The sequence below is a fragment of the Hylobates moloch genome, unplaced genomic scaffold (assembly GCF_009828535.3).
Source record: "Hylobates moloch isolate HMO894 unplaced genomic scaffold, HMol_V3 SCAFFOLD_3, whole genome shotgun sequence".
Taxonomy (NCBI): Eukaryota; Metazoa; Chordata; class Mammalia; order Primates; family Hylobatidae; genus Hylobates; species Hylobates moloch.
The window spans coordinates 110,648,416-110,660,733 of NW_026652278.1; the positions used below are offsets into that span (position 1 = coordinate 110,648,416).

The 12,318-nt window shown below is 37.2% G+C and overlaps 1 protein-coding gene across 1 annotated transcript in view; it reads right to left on the reverse strand.

Moving 5' to 3' along the window:
* Positions 1-12,318, reverse strand: part of PRSS12 (serine protease 12) — a 74,756-nt gene that overhangs the window by 40,021 nt on the left and 22,417 nt on the right. The window lies entirely within an intron of this gene.

Here is a 12,318-nt window from a genome sequence, read left to right on the forward strand (position 1 = left end):
TTAGATACCAAAGATTGGTCTTTTATTTTTTTTTGTCCCTAGTAAAAGCATTATTATTAATCCCCACTTATTAATTCACTTCATAGGTCATGCATGACTTTCTGTATTTCTTTTTTTGTGTATTTGTTTGTTGTCCTTTATATTTTCAGCCGTACTACACATGTTTCAAAGCTAGGTACTCCCCAATATTTAACCTCCTTTTCTTCATTAGTAATGGAATCTCAGATTTTTAGGAGGACAATGGCTATCCAAAATTAAGATCACATTTTGGCCTCCCCTCCATCTTGATGACTGTTTGTTTGTTTGTTTGTGGTAAAATAAACATAACATAAAGTTTACCATTTAAAAGATTTTTGGTTTGTAGTGCATTAAGCACCTTCACATTATTGTATAATATCACCACCATCCATCTCCAGAACTTTTTCATCATCCCCAAATAAAATTGTGCTCCTATTTTAGACGCCTAAGTTTTGTTTTTGTTTTTGTTATGTTTGAGTCATAGTCTCACTCTGTCGCCCAGGCTGGAGTGCTGTGGCATGACCATAGCTTACTGCAACCTTTAACTCCTAGGCTTAAGCAATCCTCTCACCACAGACTCTTGAGTTGCTAGGAATACAGGTATATGCCACCACACCTGGCTAATTTTCTTTTAATTTTTTATTTTGAAGTGGTGGGGTTTCAGTATGTTACCCAGGCTGGTCTTGAAATCCTGGCCTCGAGCAATCTTCCCGCTTCAGCCTCCAAAAGTGCTGGGATTCCAGGTGTGAACCACCGCACCCAGCCATAAGTTCTGACCAGTGATATTTAGGTGGAAGTACCATGTATTACTTATAGAAGTATCTTTGTTCCACTTCCTTCTCCTGACTGCAAGGATGGCTGGAGTCTAATAAGTTATCTTGGGCCATAGGGTCCCATACTAAGGATGACAGAAGTGCAAACAAGAGAGATTCGGGGCCTTAATAATTGCTAAACCACCAAACTACTCTTGATCTGGCTACCTCTAGTCTCTTTTCCTAAACATAAAATGCACTCGACTCTAAACTTGTTCAAACTGCTGTGATTTTCAGTTCTTTGTTACTCACAGCCAAATCTATTTCTTTTTTGATGTTGTTGTTATTTTGAGACAGGTCTCACTCTGTTGCCCTGGCTGGAGTGCAGTGGCGTGATCATGGCTTAAGGCAGCCTTGACCTCCTGGGCTCCAGTGATCCTCCCACCTCAGCCTCCTCAGTATCTGGGACTACAAGTGCATACCACCGTGCCAATGAATGTTTTATTTTTTGTAGAGATGGAGTCTCACTATGTTGCCCAGCCTGGTCTTGAACTCCTGCACTCAAGCAATCTTCCCACTTCAACCTCCCAAAAGTGCTGGGATTACAAGTATGAGCCACCATGCCTGACAGCCAAGTCTATTTCTAACAAAAACATCTCTTTACTGAAGTTGATCTGTAGTTAATTTACTTCTCCCACAATTCAAAGCAATAGCATATTCTTAGAACCCCAGATTGAAGTGAAGATCACAAACCTGTCAAAGTGATTAATAATTTCAGATATTGCATCTTCAGTCCCTTTTAGGCTTTTAATTTTTAGACTATAGCATTTATATTTTTAGTTTGTTTTTCAATGATACTGCATCTATTCCCCCATATTTTAGCTGCTCTTTTCTTATAACATTATAACTTGAGAATTTACAACAAAAATATATTGAAGAAAAAAAAGTGTGCTAAATGGCTGTAATACCCCAGTAATGGTAAAGTCTTAGATATCAATTTTGTGGCTAAAAAGGAGCCTGACTGACTATTTCTACTAGATAACATGGAAGTTTCTTTTAAAAGAACACATCTAAGAAAACAAAAATATCTAAAAGTTAACACCTATTTTAATATCATTAAAGGGCCAGACACAGTGGCTCATGCCTGTAATCCCAGCACTTTGGGAAGCCAAGGTGGGTGGACTACTTGAGCTCAGGAGTTTGAGACCAACCTGGGCAAAAGGGCAAAACTCCATCTGTACAAAAACATACAAAAATTAGCTAGGTGTGGTGGCACACACCTGTGGTCCCAGCTACTCGGAAGGCCAAGGTGGGAGGATTGCTGGAACCCAAGAAGTCAAGGCTGCAATGACCCATGATCATGCCACTGCACTCCAGCCTGGGTGACACAGAGAGATCCTGTCTCAAAATAATAATAATAATAACAATATCATTAGAGCAAATGCTTAGGGAATGCTCTGTCATCACCTGACTCACTTTGAGTTTAAAATTCAAAGAGTGTGCTAAGAGGAAGGATAAAGAATATCATAGGAGGTATAGAGGAAGCTGAGGAAAAGAAGACGGCTTAAGCAAAATATTTTCATGGAGTTAACATTTTAAAATTTAGAATCCTGGCACTTGAATCACTATCTGATATTTGTAACACAGTGGACTCTGAGCAATCTGCCCCAACAAAAATTAAAGACTAATATCTAGAACTAATAGGACAAATGTGAGGAAAACATTTGGAATTCTAACACAAATAATATTGGAGTCCTAACACAAAGGAATCCTAACACAAATGATACTGTCAAAATGACAATTTTGTGAGTGAATTTGTTTGTCTTGCTAAGGGAAATGTAATGACAAAACAAAGTCATGTCTACTCTGGAAAGAGTCAATAAATGCTCAATGAATAGGATTGTTCTAAATAAAGTTTTCAGTTGTTTCAAAGTATGTCTATATGCCTAGAGAAGAGTGCACTAATCATGTATAAATATTTGTATATTACTGACCATATCAAAAAGCTTATTTTTTCCAAGCTCAATCTTTGAAGTGGAGAAGTATATGTGGACACAGACTCTGAGCTTCCAATCTGGGCTCTACCTTCAACAAGCTGGGCTACCTTGGGGAAGTTACTAAAACCTTCCAGGCTTAGGATGCAAAGCTGAACACAGGGATGATAATGGCTAACTTGCAGGGTTGTAGGAATTAAACTGATGCAAAGTAGGAGCTCAATAAATGCTGGTTCCCTTCCCTCTTCTGGCACTGTTAAGGAATCCCCACGTACCCCTGACAGTTGATAAATAACATATTTTTCACTGCTAAGCAATTTATCTAAAGACCATTTGGTATTTAGTTTAAACAAACACCATGGTTGTTACTTTCCTTCATCCCCAAAAAGTAAAGTTGGGGGAATGGTAAGGAAGGGAGAATCAATCAATATCTTAACATTTTCTGGTTTTAATGTTGTTTCATTTATTTATTTATTTTAAAGTAAATTTCAAAGAAATACTTATGGAAGTAATTTATGGCCTATAAGAGACTGAACAAATGCATGTATGTGTTATTTTTTATTATAGATTATAAGGTTACGGCCCAGAAGACTATTAAGTAAGCTCTGACTTGCATCACTAAACTTCAGATTTTCCTGTGGTAGAGATATATCTAATCAGAGGCAAACATTTTCAAATATTTGAATGCACATGAAGTATTTTATTTAAAAAGGTTATTGTGCCAAAATAAAACGTTTTGTGCAATGAAAGCACTGATGTTTCTAAAAAAATATGTTTTAAACCAAAATGATCTTGCAATAGTAGTGTATAAGGCTATGAAAAAAATTCAATTGTTTTAAAGATTACTTATAGTAGAAAAAATATCCTCTCCCAGAGAAAATATGTTCATAAAACACTTACTATAGGCTGGGTGCTGTGGCTCACAGCTGTAATCCCCACACTTTGGGAGGCCGAGGTGGGTGGATCACCTGAGGTCAGGAATTTGAGACCAGGCTGGTCAATGTAGTGAAACCCTATCTCTACTAAAAATACAAAAATTAGCTAGGTATGGTGGTGTCTGTAATCCCTGCTACTTGGGAGGCTGTGGCAGGAGAATCACTCAAACCTTGGAGGTGGAGGTTGCAGTGAGCCGAGATTGCACCACTGCGCTCCAGCCTGCCTGGGTGACACAGCGAGACTCCATCTTAAAAAAAAAAAAAAAAAAAAAAATTACAATAAATTAAACAAGGGAACAGTTTAATGCTCACAGAAAATAAAATTCAAAAGTCATGTAAAAGCTGTAATTCCTACAATTTCGGGATGGAGGGTGAGTTACTGAAATGTATTATTTGTAATATGTTTATGAATATACTAATATTGGTTGAAAGAAGAAAACTGCTTGGAGTTGTGTGCCTGAGACCTGTGATTCCTTTTTACAGGGAAGATACAGGATAGGAGAGAAGAAGCCCTACCCCCTAGAGGAGAGGTCAGCAAAATATGAGCTGTGCACCAAATCTGGTATGCTATCTGTTTTTATATTGCTCGTGAGCCGAGTGGTTTTTAAATTCTATAAACACCAGGAAAAAAAAATCAAAATAAGAATATAATTTGTGATGTGAAAAATCAAGTGAGAGCCAAATTTCACTGTCCAGAAACCAACTTTTATTGGAATGATGCCACAAGAATTCCTAAGTTATTGTCTATGGCTGCTTTCATGCTACAATGGCCCAGCTGGGTAGTTGCAAAGTCTATTTACTCTCTGGCCCTTTACAGAAAAAGTCTGCAGACCCCTGCTCTAGAGGAAAGAGATTAATGAAAGCAAATATGGAAACTGACTTTGAGAACACTGAGAGCTGAAGGACAAAACAGGAGGAGACAGGATGACTGACAGAGAAGCCAGATAGGAAAGCTCTAGAGAAAGGCAGATTAACAGCCTTCTTGGATCTTTGCCCTGAGATAAATGCCACCAAAAAAAAATCTATTAAGGAAAATTTCAATGGGTATAATTCATTGAGCCATGATTAGGTGCTATAAGGAAACCTGAGACCAATATGGAAGAATATAAAATTTGATCCCAAACAGTTAACAAAAAGATGAAATCCAGATGGCTTAAATATGGGGAAAAAAAAGAAAAGAAAGAAAGGAGGGAGGGAGAAAGAAGCAAAAGGAAAAAGGAGGAAGAGAAGAGGAGGGAGGGAGGGAAGGAAGAAAGAAAAGAAAACTAAAAAGTTACTAGACTAAAATATAGGAACATAGTTTTTACAACCTTGGATGTAAGAGAGAATTCCTAGGAAACCCAGAAGTCAGAAAACAAAAACTAAAAAAGTTAAATTCAACCACATACAAGTTGAAAACTACCATACAGCAGAACACATCATAATCAGAGTCAAAATGCAAACCAACAGGCTGGAAGAAACAGTTGCAATTTGCAAAAAAAAAAAAAAACTAGAAATGAATAATAGTAATAACTTGTTTTATATATATATACACACACATGCACACACATTTCAGTTACAGTTTACTTATATAAATATGTGCGTGTGTATATATCTAGATAGATAGATAATTTTTTAAAGACAGGGTCTGCTTCTGTCACTCAGGCTGGATTCCAGTGGCACAATCTTGGGTCACTGCAAACTCTGCCTCCCAGGCTCAAGCCATCCTCCCACCTCAGCCTCCCCAGTAGCTGAGACTACAGGCACATGCCACCATGCCTGGCTAATTTTTAAATTTTTTGCAGCATGTTGCCCAGTCTGGTCTCAAACTCTTGAACTCAAGCAATCTGCCCACCTCAGCCTCTCAAAGTGCTAGGATATTATTACATTTTAATAAAAGACAAAGCAATCAACTTAAAAAAATAGACAATAGAGAGGATCCAACTGTGCACAGAAGAAGAAATATCCATGGCCAACGACCACAGGATAAGATGCTCAAGATCACTAGTGGTGAAATTAAACAATAATGCATGCTTACCTATCACATTTTTGGAGATTTAAAATATTAATATCACTTTCATACAATTTTTAGGCAGAAAGACAACCAACTGAAGGCTTTTTAATTCCCTAGAAAAAGTAACAAACAAACTCTAAAGTCATGCTTTGGCTGAGAGAGAATACTCTGATAGGCGGAGAAAGGGGAGCTGAAGTATATTGTGTTTCAAATACATTAATTATTATGTGACACACATTCAAGGAAAAAGCAAAAGTTCTGGTTAATTGCCTTTGAACTTGGCCCATTCCTTAAAGGAGGTTACAAGATAAGAGAGTAGAAGCCCCAAACTTTGACTCTGGGGATGCTATGTATTTTTAAATCCTCTCTGAAAACACCACTTGGTGCAAAGGACATGGTTTCATTCTTTTGTTTTGTTTTTGCTTTTGTTTTTTGAAGATGGAGTCTGTCACACAGGCTGGAGTGCAGTGGCACACTCTCGGCTCACTGCAATCTCTGCCTCCTGGGTTCAAGCGATTCTGCTGCCTCAACCTCCTGAGTAGCTGGGATTACAGGCGTCCACCACCACGCCCACTAATTTTTGTATTTTTAGTAGAGACGGGTTTCACCATGTTGGTCAGGCTGGTCTCGAACTCCTGACATTGTGATCCACCGGCCTCGGCCTCCCAAAGGATTACAGGCGTGAGCCACCACGCCCAGCCCGGTTTCATTCTTTTTATGGCTACATGGTATCCTACGGTATAGGCATGCCAATATCTCTTTATCCAATCCACCATTGATGAGCAGCAACATGGACAAAGCTGGAAGCCACAATCCTAAGTGAATTAACACAGGAACAGAAAACCAAGTACCACATGTTCTCATTTATAAGTGGGAGCTAAATATTGAACACACATGGACATAAACATGAGAGCAACAGACACTGCAGGCTACCGGGGTATGAGAGATGTGGGTTGAAAAACTACCTGTGGGTTCCATGCTCATTACATGGGTCCAATATATCCATGAAAAGCTGAAAATTAAAAAAAAAACAAACAAACAAACAAACACTACCTGGGTGTTTTATTTTCTTCTCATCCATTTCTGTATTTTTATTATTTTAATGATACAAAAATGTTTAAAATAAACTAATCAGAATAACCAGCAGAATAAACTTGAGAACAACAACAAAAAACATTAACCAGGAAACTATAATGTAACACAAAATTAGGTTTTCTGGCTTTTTAGTTTATTTAAGTTAAGAAAATAGTATTTACATATTCACACATTTCTTCAGCCAGTCACTAGCATTTTCTGGTACTCAGAACTGTGCTGGCTTTCAAGAGAATACCAAAATAATTGATGACTCTGCTTTTAAAGAGTCATGAATTACAATACTGAGGAAATCAACATAAAACTCGTGAACTGTTCAAGTAAATGTGAATTTGATAAAGCTGTGTGTTCTCTGTCCTTTATGGAAATTATTTCCACACCAGCCCCAGCAGTTCATCTGTAATAAAAGCTCTACTGTTGCTTAGTTTTTTACCCTCTGACAATCTGTAAATAAATTTTTGGGCAGAGATACTCTGATCTAATACCCTGAATTATTTTCTGTGTAAAGGTATTTGACCTACATAACAGCAATCCTCAATAAACACTTACTGAACTGGTTCTATTTCCGATCCCTATTCAAAACATTCTTAAATCTATTTAGCTAATCAAATTGTATTAATACAAAATTTTTGCTTCTGTTTCCCCCTTACATACACAGAAAAAGGCCAAATAAATGGCAACATCTGACTAACTCAATCCCCAGGCTTAGCTACTGCTTTGAGGTAGACCTAGAATAGAGTTAGGCCATTCTATTGTACAACATAATTATTTATTAGGTTATAAAAGATTGGCTCTTTAACTGCAATTATCAGTTTGTGCCATATCCAGAGTTTGTAATCTATGGATGAAAAAACTCATTTTTAATATCCTAGATTTCTCTCTAGAAAACAATCCCCGCCATCTCCAATAATGATGTTTGATGTGTATCAAATGCTTCCTGCATGCCTGGCACTGGTCTACCAGTGCTTTTAGACATATTAACTCATTTCTTCCTCCTTGCAACCCAATGATGCTATTATACCAAATTTACTGATAAGGAAACTGAGGCTCAAAAGTTAAATAACTTGTCCAACATTACACTACTACTAAATGGTAAAGTTTGTCTGACTACAGAGCAGACCGAAACACTGAGCATTCTTGTAGCCTCCTGGAACGCTGTCAATTGATGGCTGATGGCACCTCAAATACAGTCTATCTAAAACACGGTCAGTATCATTTTCTTCTTAAATTTAACTTTCTCTCTTGACTTCCTTATTTCTTTCAGCCCTATTTGTATTTATTCTTATTAACACCTCGCCATTTTACAAATAATGCAACATAACAGAAAAAATCCTAAATTGGGAGCCATAAACCTCAAGACTCTGCCTCCCACACCTCGGGAATACTGTGTAATCTCAGTGGGCCTAACTTCCTCAACTGTTAAATAAGTTATCTTTCCTGCTCAGTAATTCCATATACCAGGCTATCTTTGTTGTAAAGTTTATACCAGGGGTGTCCAATCTTTTGGCTTCCCTGGGCCACATTGGAAGAAGAAGACTTATCTGGGGCCACACATAAAATAGACTAACACTAACAATAGCTAATTATCTAAAATAAATAAATAAATAAATAAATAAATAATGTTTTAAGAAAGTTTACAAATTTGTGTTGGGCCACGTTCAAAGTCGTCCTGGGCTGCATATGGCCTGCGGACTGTGGGTTGGACAAGCTTGGTTCATACAACGTTTTTTAAAATTTAATGAACAGTAAAATAAAAGAGCAAAGAAAAAAAATTTTTTTTGAAACAGGGTCTCACTCTGTCACCCACGCTGGAGTGCAGTGGTACAACTGCAACTCACTGTAGCTTCAACCTCCTGGACTCACGATTCTCCCACCTCAGCCTCCGAGTAGCTGGGACCACCAGTGCGTGCCACCACAACCAGATAATTTTTTTTTTCTTATAGAGATGGGGGTCTCACTATGTTGCCAAGGCTGGTCTGGAACTACTGGCCTCAAGCAGTCCTCCCACTTCAGCCCCACAAAGTGTTGGGATTATAGGCGTGAGCCACCATGCCTGACAAAAAACAATTTTTAAAGAGTAATTTATATGGGAAGAATTTGTATTCTACTACTCAATAATATGGTTCTATATAATTTTAGAGCAAAAATGTAAAAATGAAAGCACCCTAAAAGGAAAGAAAGTATCCACAATTTTTAAATTCCCAAGTACATTATGGCACATCCACAAAATAAAATATGATCTCACAGTACAAAGCTATGCTTTTAAGAGTTTTTGAAAGACATGGAAAATGCTTTTAATGTTAAGAACATAAAAAGGAACTTTAATTAAAATGTCTCCAACTAAACTTCACTGGGTACATATGCGTTCTCAAGTTATCTAATTTTCTAACATCTGGCTGCCACCTTTCCCGCTGCTCATCTTTCTCCATGTTCTGGGTTAATAAAATTTAAGTATCTTAAGTATAATAATTCCTTTTGTATTTAGGAAGCTTTCCAGCTACCAAAATATACAGACACCATTAAAAGATGAAGGACAACAATGACAGCATCTCATAAAGAAACTGTAACCACTACTCCAGAAAAGCATGATGTAGTTTCCCTGTGGGAATTCAACAAGGCAGATAAAACTGAGATGAAATTTGCTTAAGAATGAATCATAAATTGAGACAAGCAACAATTATGTGTCTGCTATCAACCCTGTGCCATTAAAAAACGATCCTCATCTGAAAGTACTTAGCCTTTAAATGAGCAAAACAAATTATAGAGGAAGAAGAGTCATAGAGTACTGCTTTAATGCAAACTTATGAAAGAACTATAAAATCAAGTGCAAGAAAAGTAAACGAAGAATATCAGCTCAGAGCATCAGAGTACTTATAATAAAAACAAATCTCTATAAAGCTGGATTGTTATTTGTTACAAGTGCTTGTGGAGGATTTTTGCTTGTATATTTTAATCACTTTTCCAAAGAATCCCCTCATACGAAAAGCAGCAATGAGCTAGTGTTTGAGAAAGGCGTTAATACTTTACTTAACCCATGAGTGTGTTCAACATTAATATGGCCTTCCTTGGGATTCTATCTCTATATTTTTTCTATGTAACTGACTATCCTTGTCAATATGGCCTTTGTTTAAAAACTGTTTCTATTTAAGTGAAAAAAATATTTATCTCTCAAGAAAGAACTCTACATTACAACAACGACAACAAAAAAAAGAACTCTACATTACAACATGAATTTCTATTTTTATATTTTAGAAAGACAGTCTTGCTGTCTCATCCAGGCTAGAGTACCATGATGTGATCATGGCTCACAGTAGCCTCAACCTCCTAGGCTCAAGTAATTCTCCCATCTCAGCCTTCCTAGTAGTCGGGACTATAGTTGTGCTCCACCACACTTGGCTAATTTTTTCTTTTTTTTTGAAATGGAGTCTTGCTCTGTTGCCCAGGCTGGAGTACAGTGGTACAATCTTGGCTCACTGCAACCTCTGCCTCCTGGGTTCAAGCAATTCTCCTGCCTCAGCCTCCTGAGTAGCTGGGATCCCAGGTGCCCACCACCACACCCAGCTAATTTTTGTATTTTTAGTAGAGACGGGGTTTCACCATGTTGGGCAGGCTGGTCTCGAACTCCTGACCTCGTGATCCACCCACCTCGGCCTCCCAAAGTGCTGGGATTACAGGCGTGAGCCACCGTGCCCAGCCTATTTAAAAATTTTTTTTTGTAGACACAGGATCTGGCTATACTGCCCAGGCTAGTCTTCAACCTATCCTCCCACCTTGGCCTCCTAAAGCATGAGCCACTGCACCTGGCCACAACATGAATTTTTGGAATCACTTCAATAACTGCAATGTAACTAATATTCAGTGTGTCACTTAAATGTTCTATGGATTTTTCTAAGCAACAAAAGCTTGCCTTTACCCACAAATATATTAATAATCAAAAACGCCTTTTACCTTAAACTTAGAATAACCCATATTGTAACTGGTAATATTAAAAAATGCTATTACTATACCCTAAAAGTTCTTAATATTTTTGGCAAAGACATAGGTTTCTTAGTAACTCACATGAAAATCAATTAGCATATCACTGAACACATAACTGATAACCCAGTGAATACACATATATACACGTTAGAGTGTTTTAAAAATATAGTTCATAGACAGAGCTAACTAAATAGAAGTTCCTGATGGAGGAATAGTGTTTGATGTTCTGTCATTACCAAATGCTGGTTACTTTGAATGTAAACAATAAAGATGTTTAACAACATCTTTAAAATATAACAGTACCTAATTAGAGTGCCCTTGATAGCCAATGTATATGGTACTTACTATGTGTGCTAACTGCTTGTAGACACAAAACCCTATAAATTAAGAAATACGTTATAGATGAGAAAACTGCAACTAAGAGATATTCTGTAGCTTTTCTCAACTCCAAAAGTGGGATTTAAATGCAGGTTTTTCAGCGTCCAGAACACATGCCCATAATCATATGCTATGCTGACTCCAACAGCAGGCACCGGGAAACTTTGAAAAATTGCTCTTGAAATTGATACCCAGTCAAAACACTTTTAAAAAATCTTGTCTCGAAAACGTACTTGTTAGTTTTTTCAAAAGAAACCAAGAGGCCATATTCCTAACCAACCCAAAGAAAATGATCATACCATAGTACACAATGCCAGTAATCACAGCAAAACCTGTTGACACAGGATCTGCTGTGTTTGTTCCTGTCCCACATGTGAACTATAAATTAGCATTTAGGTCCCACAGTCAGTTACAGGGGGAAATCTAACTTTACAGTAAAGGATCAGGCTGATGTCACTTAAACCAGTGCTCAATTTCAGCTTCATTTGTGGGGAAAACTAGAGCTTTTCATGACTCCTGGTGATATGCAAGATGAGAATACATCACCTGTGATGATTTCCAGACAAAATGTTTGCTTTGATCTAATCAAGCCTTTAAACCTAAACTCTTTATAATTTTATGAATTATAAGAACCAGAAGAGTAAACTAAATGACACCAGAAGGAAAAAAATGAGACAAATTCAGAAGATGGGACAGTCTCCAAAACAACTGGCCTGGGCTCTTCAACAAGTCAGCATTATGGAAAAACCAAACCAAACCAAAAAAACAGCAACAACAAAAAACCCAGGCCTTTCCAGAGTAAAAGAGACTTAAGGAACATAACATCCAGATTGGTCTTGGACTAAATTCTGCTTCAGACAAACCATCTGTCAAGGACACTGTAGGGGCAACTCCGAAAATTTGAATAAGATGAAGTATTAGACAATATTAAAAATGATTACCAATAATTAGTTGTGATAATGATAATTTGGCTACGTAGAACAATGTTCTTATTTGTAAGAGATGCATGCTGAAGTGTTTACAAAGTGTTAAAATGTCTATATTTTACTTTAAAATACTTCAAATATAACAGAGTTTTGAAAAAGAGAGCCAATTATTTTAAAAAATTACAAAAAAATTGAACTGTAAAAACTGTTCAAGGTTCAACAATCATGCTCCAGTCAAGGATTATGGTTAAC